Raw genomic sequence first — 12795 nt, 5'->3', positions numbered from 1 at the left:
GAGGAAGGAAAGTGAAGTGCAGAGAATGCTGAACGACAGGGCTAGGAGGTAGAGGAGTGAAGGAAGAGTGGGGGAGATAGGATATCGGAAAAAGTAGATGAGGAAATGTGCGTGTGGGACGAGGAGAAAGAGTTGTTGAAGGAAGTGCAGGGAGAGCAAAAGGGCAGTATGGAAAGAGGAAGGGGATTGGAGAAGAAAAGATTTTAAATAGGAGAGAAAGTAGATATAAGTAAAATGTAAATATTGCAAATTGTAGATAAATATTAGGTATTAGCCGCGGAGGCAGAGTTTGGCAATGAAAGAAAGCAGGAACATACGTGTTAGGCAAGGCGAAGTAAGGAAGGCAAGGCGACAAGAGCGAGCGGTCTTACAGTAAAAGGTGTGAATGGATGTTAGTTTTTAAGGGTTATTTTTAAGAAAATTCTTTTAAAAAATGGAAGTGTAAGCAAGCAAATTTTGTAAGGCTGGCAGGCCGGAGAATAAACGTTTATCTACTAGTTTCCTAAGTTTCCATGCTATGTTTAACTTGACCTAAGTCCTGAAATTAAAAGGATTATTGCTAATATTTATGCTAATTATTCTACCCTTTATATCTATCTTAACCTAATGGCAGTTTTCTAGCTACATATGGTATTGATTTGAGGTTGAATTCAAAAGTAGTAAATGTTCATTTGAAGCCAAATTTTCTAGAGGAAAATAGATTTGGAACAAACGGAGCATTGGGGAGGATGGATTCTGTCTTTTATAGAGAGCACTTTGATTAATGTGTTCACGAAATCGTTAGTGTAATAAATGCATATTCGATTTCAATGCTCGTTATGTTCTCTTACATCATAACTATGTTCATGCATTTTGGATGTTGTATTATACACCGTAAACTTTAATTTTTGATTTTGATTGCGATAGAATTAATAAATAATTTGCAACGTATCTCGTTACGTTACGACTACGATGTAGCGAAATATAAGATCCATTTTGGTTTCCATTTACAAATAACGTCACGAAATAGAAACGAAAGTTCCCTTCTATTTGTAACAACATAACAAAAGTTTCAGCTAGGTAACATTTTTCAATTCGGGAATATTTCAATTATTTTGTTGCAAGATTTACGAAATATGTAGCTTCAAAGTTCAAGGGATTTCCAGAAAAATCATCGCTTTGAAATTTTGCCGTTATCTCATCGCCAAATATTAAATTGTTCCTACAGGGGAAAAACAATATAAGCTGTCTATAAATACCAACAGATTATTTCAATTGTTAACAAAACATAAATAATATAGAGAAATGTATTTTTATTTGAGCCAGCTTCCCATCTTATGAAATAGATATTCTGTTTTATTAAATTTATGAAAATTTTGTTTCTATAAATTGAGAAGTTATTGGTGTAAAACTTCAGATAATCGCGATAAATTAATTTTCAAAGCAGCTTAGTAGACAATTTTTTCTCGTGCAAAAATGTTTTAAATTTATAAAATCAAGAGAAAATTATACTTATTAATTCTGGACCAAGAACACGAATAAATATTACGTGATTGCTCAGTAATCATAAAAAATGTTTACACGTGGAATGGAAATTTCTGCGAAGCTTATAACATACGAAAAATGTCGCGTGCGATAATTCTTTATCATGATCATTCTTTAACAAATAAATATTGAACCTTAATAAATGAAGGTCAAAGTAAAATTGTCAAAATATCCACGCTGTTAATTTCTATATTTATTTTTCTAATGTCAAAAGTGTAGTTTAATATATAATAAAACATTCACATAAACTTCATAACATATTGTTTCCATATTTATAGAATATAAGCCCATTGGATAACATTTTATTCCTCTGCTTTATCTTTTAATGTAATATTTTTCTGGCATAATTATTATAAATAAACTAAGTAAATAGCAAATAACTTTTACTTTACTCTTTAATACTGTCTTTTTGTACAACATTTTCAGAATACAGAAATATTCTGACGAGTTATAAAAGAATCAGCCATCAGGGTTCAATTTTTTTTTAATTTCTTGCGATAATAATAAACGCTAACTAAAATTTAATAAAAATAGATTCTACATTCTTCTAAAATCTGGCCTCAAATCACTTAATTTCATACATTACATAAAAATGAAGGAGTTTGAAAATCTTTGCTTTGAAAGAGTTATGGCAATAGTTGATATTTTCACCAAAAAAGATTTTTATTTTGAATCAAAAGCAGTTGAATTTAACCAAAAAGGCGAATTATCTACAAAGCATTTTAATTTTCTGCCTAAAAGTGTGAACTTTCAACAAAAACGATAATTTTCCACCAAATAGTTAAATTTTTTACCAAAATAATAGAATTTTCAACACAAAGAAATGAATTTCCAATAAAACAGTTAAATTTTCTTGTAAAAAAGATGATTTATCTACGGGACATTTTAAATTTTTACCGAAAGATATGAATTTTCAACCAAAAAGTTAATTTTTAATTAAATAGTGGAATTTTATACAAAAATGAAAGAATTTTTAACACAATAAAATAAAGTTTCATCAAAACAGTTGATGAATTGAATGTTTAAAAATGCAGTTCAATTTTCAACCTATAGGAGAAGAACTTATAAAAAAGTGAATGCTGAATGAAAAATTTAATAGTTGAATTTTCAACTAGAAACGTTCAATTTTCCACATAAAACAACAACGATTTTTAGACAAAATAGTTTAATTTTTGATCAAAAGAGTATTTCTGAATCAAAAATATGACAGTAGACTTAATTAAATTAAAATTAAATGGGAAATCGAGAAAAATAGATTCATTTAAAAAAGTGAAAAATATGAATTGTGAAATCTGTACTAAGAACATTTACTTGTAAAATTAAAAAAATATTTTTAAATTTATAATCATTTCAAAAAAATTTTATCCACACCTATATTTACCATATGCAATATCCTATTATGCATTACCCGCTCCTTCATCTTATGTCATAAATCGTCATAAATCTTGTTACTTAATTGATACAAAAAAATTTTGTTTGAATTGAAGAAACTTTTTTTGGGTGATGTTTGATTTACCATGGAGAATAAAAAGCAATGACACATTCTTCAATCCTTCTACTTAATTCTAATGCTAAATTTTCTTAATAGTAAATATTTCAGAAAGAATATTTATTATTTGTCATTTATCTTCGCCGTTAGGAGAAATACAAGTCAGTTATAAAGCAGCGGTTGTAAATCCAGATTTATCCACTTTTTCGTTATAAAGGTCCTCCGGATCTCAAAATAGATTTATAGTACGACTGTAATTGATAGAACGTACCAGATAATACCATAAGAGGTGAGTGGCAGATGTGGGAACGTGAACGTATTAAATAAGTGTAATTTAGGGTATTAAATAACAGAATAGCATATTCATAATTTCTCATATGAAACGTTTAGACAATTAGGAACATTTTTATTTGTGCCCTGATTAATTGGGTTGTTGCATGTATTCAAATATTGTTTTCGCAGTTTAATTGAAACAACACTAAAAAATTAATAGAATTTCAAAAGAAAGTTTTTAAAAAATAAGTTTGAAGTAAATGCAGTATTTTTTGAGTGGTTTGCAGATTGTGTCGTTTTAAGGCCACATAATTTTCGAATAGGGATTTCGATACTTTTTCCTGAATATTTTTTCTCTAAAAAATTAACTGTTCAATCCATTTTATGAATGCATTAAGCTTTTCAGAATTTTAGGCAGTGTTTAAAAAATATATTATTTAAAATTCATGCAGTGATCCCATTCTAATCTTAGAGGAGCTTGAGAGCAATTTGTCCATAATTTATAAATAAAAATCAATATTAAAAAATATTGATTTTTGACCAATAGACAAGAAAAATTAACATCCAATTATTTAATAAATTTAAGCAATAACATAAAAGAACTAAAAATAAGTTCAGATTGTTTTTTAAACCTTATTTAAACAAATTTTTTGTTGTTGAAATAACTGACTTCCGTAGTAAAAGAAACCTTGATATATACCCCAAATTATTTAAATATTCTAAATTTTATTCAAATTATAATCAGTTTGTGTAAACATACAACTTTTCTATGTAAAATGCGAAAGTAACATAAAAATGTTTAATAATTATAAATCTCCTTAAAATCTAGAGCTTTTTTCAATAAAAATTCCGATTGCAAACGAAAAAAACTAACACAGTCAAAAATTGCATCTGAAATTGTAAATTTGATTAAGTTGAACAAAAGTTCTTTGTGAAAAATTAAGATATTTTTAAATTTAAATATCAACTATTACATTCTTTTTAGAGAACTTATATTTTTTGTAGAAAATTTAGCTACTTAGTCGAAAGTAGCACTACTTTGTTGAAAACATTTTTTTGGTGGATTATATGTAATTTTAGTTGGAAAGCATTTTTTTCTGTTCAAAATAATGTAACTAAATTAAAACAATTCTAAATTTGGTAGAAAATTTATCTTCAGTTGAAAATTAAACTATTTTATTGAAAATCCGTTTATGTTGTTGAAAATTCGTCGTTTGCTGTAGAATATTAATTATATTGTTCACTAATTCATCTTCTTGGTTGAAAATTCATTACTTTGGTTGAAAATTGAACTATGGGGTTGGAAATTTCGTAAAAAATTCAACAACTTGTTTTAAAATTTAACGTATTTTGTTAAAAATTAATCGTTTTGGAAGATAATAATCTTCTTGGTACGTTTTTGGTTAAAAATTCATTTTTGTAGAAATATATCGATTTTCACATAAAATGAATCTTTATGGTGGAAAATTTATCTGTTGGGGTAAAAATGTATTTTGTTTTATTCAAAAATACTTTTTACTGAAAATTTAAGTATTGGGATTTAAGTTCAAAATGTATCTATCTTAGATGAAAATTGAAATATTTTATTGAAACTTCATCTCGTTTTGGTAGTAAATTCACTTAGTTAAAACTTCATCTTTTTGGGTACAAAATTATTTGTTAGATTGAAAACTGAACTATTTTGTTAAATGTTCGTTTTTTTTGTTAAAAATGATTTTTATAATTGGAAAATGTAAATGATCTATTTTTGCTTGAAAATTTTTATATTTTTTTTGTGCAGAAAATTAACTTTTAAAAACATTTCTGGGTTAGAAACTCAACTGTTTTGTAGAAAGTTCACCTTTTTAGCTCAACAACTCAATATTTTGAATGACACTTGGAACATTTGTTACTTTTCGTAGAAAGTTTTTCTCTCTGACTTACAACTCATTCGTTTATTGAGAAATTCAGGTACTTTTTTACATTTTTTTGGTAGAAAATGCATATTTTTATTTGATAATTTATTTATTTTATTAAAAATGTGTATTTTTTGGTGCAAAATGCAACAAGATTTAGTAAAAAATTTCAATCTTGTAAATTTATGTTAAAAATATAAAGTTGAAGGCTTTGATCAAGTTTTGCTAGCATTGTGTGATATACTTTTATTACATATTAAATAGCGTTCGTTATGACTTCACACGTTCTTTGAAATAATCATAAATTTAAATAAATATTGAAATAGTAACATAGACTTTTATTCATGCATAAATTTTAATTTTAAACAGTTTTCAGTCATTCGTATACAGATTACGATTTAAAATGTCAAAGATTTACAATTAAAAATTCATTAATTTGTAATGTTTTTAGTTAAAAATTATGTAATTTTGAACTCTTTTTTGGAATAGATTATGTAGTTCAATTTTGAAGATTTACAGTGGATAATTCTTCAATTTTGAAGATTTACATTTAAAGACAGTTCAATGTTTATCGTGTATAATAGAAAATGATGCAATTTTTAATACTTTTTTTTAATAGTTCAATTTTCAAGATTTAAAATTGAATTTTATTCAATTTTATAGATTTGCAATTGAAAGTTGTTTCACTGTGAACAGCTAAAATGACAGTGTTGATTTATTTGTTTTTAAATTATTTCAACTTTTGCATATGTTAATTTATAAATTTATATATTTTTAAATAAATAATGTGTAGTTGAATATACATAAAAAAATATTCTCATGAACTACATAACAAATAATTTTCATATTTAGAAAAGATAAGCCTACTGATTGACATTGGGTTCTCTGCCTGATCTTTCAATATTATTTTTTTGGAGGTAATTATTATAAATAAACAAATCATCATTTATTTTTCTGTCATTTTTGGTTGAATTCTACTTGCTTGGCAAAAAACTTTTTTAAAATTCATATTTCTGATTAAAAATTGACGATTTTGGTAGAAAATTCCACTATTTTGTTAAAAATTAAACTTAATTCAAAAAAAAATAAATAAAACTCTTATTTTTTATTGAAGTAAAAATATTTATAAAATTAAAATATTTTTTTAAAAGTTATTTTTTTGTTGAAACTTCCACTATTTTTCACAAATAAAAGTATATATTTATCAAATTAATCTATTTTTTAGAAAATTGAGTTTTTTGTTAAGAAATCGTATTTTTAGGTGGAGAATTCAATTGCCTTTTAAATGATTTTTCTTCTTGTCTTCAAAATTCAACATTTTTTTGCACTTATTTCACACATTATGTTAAAATTCGTCTTTTTTGGTAGAAAGTTAATCCTCTCGGTAGAAAATTAATTTTTGTGGTTGAAAATGTAATGATTTGGTAAAAAATGCATCTTATCGACAATGAAAAATGGATAAATATTTAATTCAGAAAGTCTAGATAATTTAGAGCTGATTATTACATGACTGGATTTTACATGTTAGCAAACTGCATATTTGAAAAATTCTTATCTTTATAATTTTGTAATTTACGTAAATAATAATTTTGAAACCATTTTTTAACTTTGCTCTTCCTTACCTAATTTTAAAGTTTTTTTTTGAATATTTGAGAGTTTTCAAATAATAAAAATATATTAGAAAAACAATACTAAAATTACTAAAACATAAACAGAAAAGCAGAAGGGTTTGTAAATATTAATTTTTGTGAAACAAAATTAACTAGACCGTTTATTTCGATCAGCCCATTTTTTGGGACAGAAATTCCCACTATCAAACCCAGACCTTATTCTTGTTATCTTAAGAGTCTGGTATGGTCCAGGTTTGGCGCTGGTCAGCTAAATGCACTTATATTGAAGAATGGCTTTTTTCCAAATATTTAACAAACTAAAGGGAGTCCAGCCAGCAATATTAAACAGCCTCCAACTAGTGGCTACTCATCAATTAATTAGTGGTTGATCAACCAAAAAAAAGTTACACTCTTGGCTAGGCATAGGTTAGAACATCTGGTCAGCGTCAAAACTGGAAACCAAACAGATATTTGATATGATATTTAGAGCCTGTGACTAAAAAAAACTTCTGCATAAAGAGTATTATTTGCCACAAAAGTGTCTGATTACTGAAATAAATGCGCTTATCTTCATTAGTTTTCGTACTTTATTGATCGTATTTTTTTCTTTTTGCTTATTGGAAATGGGTCCATGGGAAAAAGAGAGTAGGGTTGGGCTAAAGCAGTTTCGCTCGACCTATTAACCCGCGTGGAAAAATGTTCGGGCAGTCTGGTTACAGGTCTGGCCCATGTCTGGATTAATCTAGACTGTCTAGTCTGGAAGAACTGATTTGGCTCAGGTCTGACGCCAATCTGGCTCAGGTTTATCTTTATCTAGACCGTCTAGTCTGGAAGGTCTCTTCTGGCCCAGATTTGGCACTGGTCAGCTAGCCAAGAACGAGAAAAATCATAAGTTCCATCAGAAAATTTTTTTGGCATACTTTACAAATATTGCAGGGTGTCTAAAATGATTGAAAATTAGAAATTCAATGTATAAAAACAAGCCTTTTTTTATCACCTTGACAGTCTTGCCTGATCCAGGTCTGGCGCTGATCAGCGAGAAAATAGAAAAAAAATCTTAAGTTCCATCACCAATTTTTTTTTGACGTAACTTGAAAACGTTACAGGGTGACTCACCATTTTATCATCTTGAGAGTCTGGTCTAGTCCAGGCTTGGCGCTGATCAGCGAGCCAAGAAAAAAATCTAATTTCGATACAGTAAATTTTTTCTTACATTTCAAAAAGTTACAGAGCCTATAATGAAAATTTTTAAACTAAAAAAGTTTATAGTGAAATTTTTGTGTCCAAGTCATTAAAACAATCAAGTTTTCCCAAGTAATTGTAATTTATTGCTTGGTCCTCGGCGTGCAGACATCTTGCCAGTTGACGTCACAACATAAAGTTTCCTGACAGTGCTTGGCTCCGACGTCTCGGAAGCAGTGCTAGTTTTTTGTCGATCAAGTGTCACAAACTGTCAAAATTTCTTATTATTTTCCGAATACTATATTAATTTAGCCAAAAGTTAGCTTTAAAAGGGGAGGCACAAAATGTACCAAATCTGTATTAATTTATTAAATAAATAGTAAGTACAAACCTACTTTTTATCTATTATAAAAGAAAAAGTATTATAAACTATAATTGAATTTATTGATTTTATTGATGGAAGTATGGTTTTCACGCAAAATTTGAATGTTTACTGATTATATCAAATCCTCTAAACATGGATGATAAGATTTTCAACGATAAAACTTTAATTGATCAGCCATTAACTAGTGGCTGAAGAGCCAATAACTCGCGGTTGACCAGCCTATAATTAGAGGCTGACCAGCTCATAATTAGCGACTGACCAGGTTCTGGGCTGGGGCTAGCCAGAAAAAGATGTTACACTTTTGGCCAGGCCCAGGCCAGACTATCTGGTCAGCGCCTGGGCTGGAAACCTTGCGGCCAAGTCTGGGCTAGGCCAGCGCCAGAACATTTTTCCACACGGGAAAAAAATGGTTAGCGCGACTGAGTTTTCTTGTGATAATAATTCTAATAATTGTTGTATTTAAACATAAGATATTTTCTTTATAAATATTTTTTTGAACTTGCATTAGAAATTGAGAATTGTTTGAAGCAAAACGCTTATGTACTTTAAGGTTCAAAATGTCCAAGCTGCTGTTTGTTCTTTGCATCTTTCTCCTGACCATTGTCTTCGTTGCTATTGCAAAGAAACCGCATTGTGCATCATTCAATAAACCAGTAAGTCATTAATGATTTATGCACAAAACCTTATGGAAAGATAGCTCATATTTGTGTAGACATAATGAAATTTATATACAAGAAATGTTTTATGATAAAGTGAAAATGACGAGGAATTATTAAGTCAAATTGAATACATTTAATGTAATTTCTACAAAATTGCGTAATGTTTTTCGATAAATAAATAAACTTTAGGTTCATATATTTTTCCTTTAATCATGAATATTTTGTGCATATAGTGCAATCCATCAGAAGGTTCTAACAACTGCTGTAACGAGATGAGCTGTCTAAAGCATGATTCCAAAGGTGGGAAAACTGTTGGATTATGTGCATATGCTAACTAATGACTAAGAGGAGAGCAAGTCGGTAGATAGCCAATAAGGAACGACCTGATATTTATTGTAATTATTTAATTTTTACATTAATCTACTGCTTGTATCTGAATGTCATAATAAAGTATTCCTTCTGAAAATAAGTAAATTTATGAATGACTAAAAGTTCCTCAAAGTAATATTCTTTAATTTCTCTCTGATAATAGTATTTTTTTTTCTAAAATAATGTTGTTAACATTAATTTACACGCTGAAAAAAATGTTTAGAATGAAGTAAATGCATTTATTTGAATCCTATTTCATAGCATCACAAGAATATTCTTTCACAGTAATCACTTTTCCATCAAGACATATATCTTTTGTTGATCTATAGAAATGAATTATTTGGCTGTGTATTATTGATTAAAATATTAAAAATAAATATTTTGTACACTCAAGAAAATGATTTGCTTTTGAATATTGCTTCTAACTTTGCTCAATACTTAGAATAAAAATGAAATTTTCTGAGTTTACTATTACTTTGCTTGAAGAAAAATTTCTGTTCTGACATATCTGGCGGTTTGTACTTTAACGTAAATAATACCCGAACATTTTATAGAGTTAATAATAGATTTAATGCTTTCACGATGATTCATTTTGATAAAAAGAGATATTTCGGGTTTTAATCGTGTAACAAACTATGAATTTTTCCAACTTTTCGTAAACGTAGCAGTTCACTTTCTCAGGTCAGCCCTGAAGGAGTGAACTGCAACGTTCACGAAACGTCGGCAAAATTCGTAGCTTTTTACACACTTTTGTAGAGTTATCAACACTGACATTGATTATGTGTATACAAAATCAGCATTTGGCAGGGACTGTTTAAAAAGCTCATACAGGTAACTGAGAACCGATCTTTTCAGGACATAAACGAAGCCTAGGGATTTCTATGTCTAGGTTTAACTATTTCAAGAAAGAAGTTTAGAAATATAATTTTGAATAAGTTATACTGTTTAATAAATTATGCAAAAAAAGTTTTAACCACTTGGAGAAAATTTTGGTTAGGAAACTTCACCAAGCTTTTGAATTCATTTGGGATATATGGGCCAAAAGGAGAATTTTTGAAATTATTGTAATAATTTGTGACGAGCTAAATATTAAAGATTACATAGCTGTTCGGTAAACTTTCATAAGGCAGATTAAGATTTTCAAATGTACACTTCAGATTTTTTAAAATAAACACCCATGTGGAAAAATGTCCGCGCAGTCTGATTACAGGTCTGGCCCAGGTCTGGTTTTATCTAGACTGTTTAGTCTGGAAGAACTGATATGGCTCAGGTCTGACGCTAGTCTGGCTCAGATTTGACTTTATCTAGACCGTCTAGTCTGGAAGGTATATTCCGTTTATTTCGATCAGCCCATTTTTCGGGACAGAAATTCCCACTATCAAACCCAGACCTTATTCTTGTTATCTTAAGAGTCTGGTATGGTCCAGATTTGGCGCTGGTCAGCTAAATGCACTTATATTGAAGAATGGCTTTTTTCCAAATATTTAACGAACTAAAAGGAGTCCAGCCAGCAATATTAAACAGCCTCCAACTAGTGGTTACTCATCAATTAATTAGTGGTTGATCAACCAAAAAAAAGTTACACTTTGGCTAGGCATAGGCCAGAACATCTGGTCAGCGTCAAGACTGGAAACCAAACAGATATTTGATATGATATTAAGAGTCAGTGACTAAAAAAAAACTTCTGCATAAAGAGTATTATTTGCCACAAAAGTGCCTGATTACTGAAATAAATGTGCTTATCTTCATTAGTTTTCATACTTTATTGATCGTATTTTTTTCTTTTTGCTTATTGGAAATGGGTTCATGGGAAAAGGAGAGTAGGGTTGGGCTAAAGCAGTTTCACTCGACCTATTAACCCGTGTGGAAAAATGTCCGGGCAGTCTGGTTACAGGTCTGGCTCAGGTCTGGATTAACCTAGACTGTCTAGTCTGGAAGAACTGATTTAGCTCAGGTCTGACGCCAGTCTGGCTCAGGTTTAACTTATTCTAGACCGTCTAGTCTGGAAGGTCTATTCTGGCCCAGATTTGGCACTGGTCAGCTAGCAAAGAACGAGAAAAATCATAAGTTCCATTAGAAAATTTTTTTGGCATACGTTACAAATATTACAGGGTGTCTAAAATGATGGAAAATTAGAAATTCAATGTATAAAAACAAGCCTTTTTTATCACCTTGACAGTCTTGCCTGATCCAGGTCTGGCGCTGATCAGCGAGCCAAGAAAAAAATCTAATTTCGATAGAGTAAATTTTTTCTTACATTTCAAAAAGTTACAGAGCCTATAATGAAATTTTTTAAACTAAAAAAGTTTATAGTGAAATTTTTGTGTCTAAGTCATTAAAACAATCAAGTTTTCCCAAGTAATTGTAATTTATCGCTTGGCCCTTGGTGTGCAGACATCTTGCCAGTTGACGTCACAACTTGAAGTATTCTGACAGTGCTTGGCTCCGACTTCTCGGAAGCAGTGCTTTCAGAATTCATTTCATTCCATTTCTGGTAAACAGTGTATCTTTTTTAACTGAAAATCCAACTATATATTTAAAATTTTAACTATTCTTTTTTGAACTCGATTTTTTTTATTCAAAATATTTTTCAGTTGAAAATTCATTTCTTACATCGAAAATTAAACTACTTTCCAGAAAATTAAATTTCTTATACTGAAAATTGACCATTCTCTGTTAAAAATTAATCTTTTTTGGTAGAAATGTATTCTTCTTGTTTAAAAATTCATCTATTTTCATAAAAAATTCATTTTTTGGCTGAAAATGCGTGTTTTGATCAAACTTCTTTTTTTTCATAAAAAAAGTTGAAAGTTTATGTAGTTTTTTGGAAATTAAACTAATTTAATGCAAATTCTTTGGTTGTAAATTTATTTTTTAAAATGATAATGTAACCGTTTTTCGTTGAAAATGTATGTATTTTGTTAAAAATTCGTTTTTTTCTTGTTTTAAAATTGATTTATAAAACTTCTAATTTCTGTTTTCTGTAGGAAATTATTGGTTTGAAAATTAAATTATTTGTTTACAAATTCGATTTTCTGCTTGAAAATTTAAATATTTTTTTGAAACTTTGATTTTTTGGGTTTCATAATTGTTTTTAACTGAAAATGTAAATACTAAATTTTTCCTTGAAACATTATTTTTCAGTTGAAATTCAACTATGTGGTTGAATACATAGCCACACAAAAAAAAGTGTGCGGATCTGATAACAAGGCACACGTATTCCTATGGATTTTGGGGCGCTGAATTCAAATTCGGTATCAAAAATCACCCATCACGTCTTGGTTGAGCCATAACCTCAAAAAATGACAAAAATCATGCACTGAGGCAAATAAATGTCAAAATAATGCCAGTGATGCAAATTTTCACTTCAAAAACATGTCGACAACTGTGAAGGATCAACCCTTGCCTG

The 12795-nt window shown here is 29.0% G+C and overlaps 1 long non-coding RNA gene across 2 annotated transcripts; it reads left to right on the top strand.

The window, feature by feature from the left end:
* The first annotated feature begins 3200 nt into the window (after positions 1-3200).
* On the top strand, positions 3201-9382 carry LOC117180812. Of its 2 annotated transcripts, none has more exons than XR_004468049.1 (3): positions 3201-3302; positions 8909-9011; positions 9251-9382. It is a non-coding gene; the product is annotated as an uncharacterized LOC117180812 (long non-coding RNA). The 2 variants fall into 2 exon arrangements; XR_004468048.1 differs by lacking the exon at positions 3201-3302 and adding an exon at positions 8221-8352.
* Positions 9383-12795: the final 3413 nt, after the last annotated feature.

The sequence above is a fragment of the Belonocnema kinseyi genome, chromosome 9 (assembly GCF_010883055.1).
Source record: "Belonocnema kinseyi isolate 2016_QV_RU_SX_M_011 chromosome 9, B_treatae_v1, whole genome shotgun sequence".
Classification (NCBI taxonomy): domain Eukaryota; kingdom Metazoa; phylum Arthropoda; class Insecta; order Hymenoptera; family Cynipidae; genus Belonocnema; species Belonocnema kinseyi.
This window is presented reverse-complemented; position numbering and strand designations above follow the sequence as displayed.